The sequence below is a fragment of the Penaeus monodon genome, chromosome 25, assembly GCF_015228065.2.
Source record: "Penaeus monodon isolate SGIC_2016 chromosome 25, NSTDA_Pmon_1, whole genome shotgun sequence".
Lineage (NCBI taxonomy): Eukaryota > Metazoa > Arthropoda > Malacostraca > Decapoda > Penaeidae > Penaeus > Penaeus monodon.
In genome coordinates, this window is record NC_051410.1 from 8357719 (window position 1) to 8357993 (window position 275).

A 275-nucleotide genomic window follows, 5' to 3' on the forward strand; every position below is an offset into this window, starting at 1 on the left:
GATGATTTATGACCTCATATTCAGAAACTCATCTCATTTGCATAAGAAAAAAAAAAATAGAAAACATTAAGTGGCACAGACTAGAAAAAAGAAATGTCTCAAACCTATCAGATGGGAGTGCCATGTCGATTATCTGTTTCGATAAAGGGCAAAGAAAAAGTATCAGTAAGCCTTTTTTTAAATGATTCATTCCTTGTGGTTAGTCTTTCGCTCCTCCTCTTGGTACCTAAGCTCTTGGTCCACGTTTCGTTCGTCCTTTACCATTTGCCAAATGG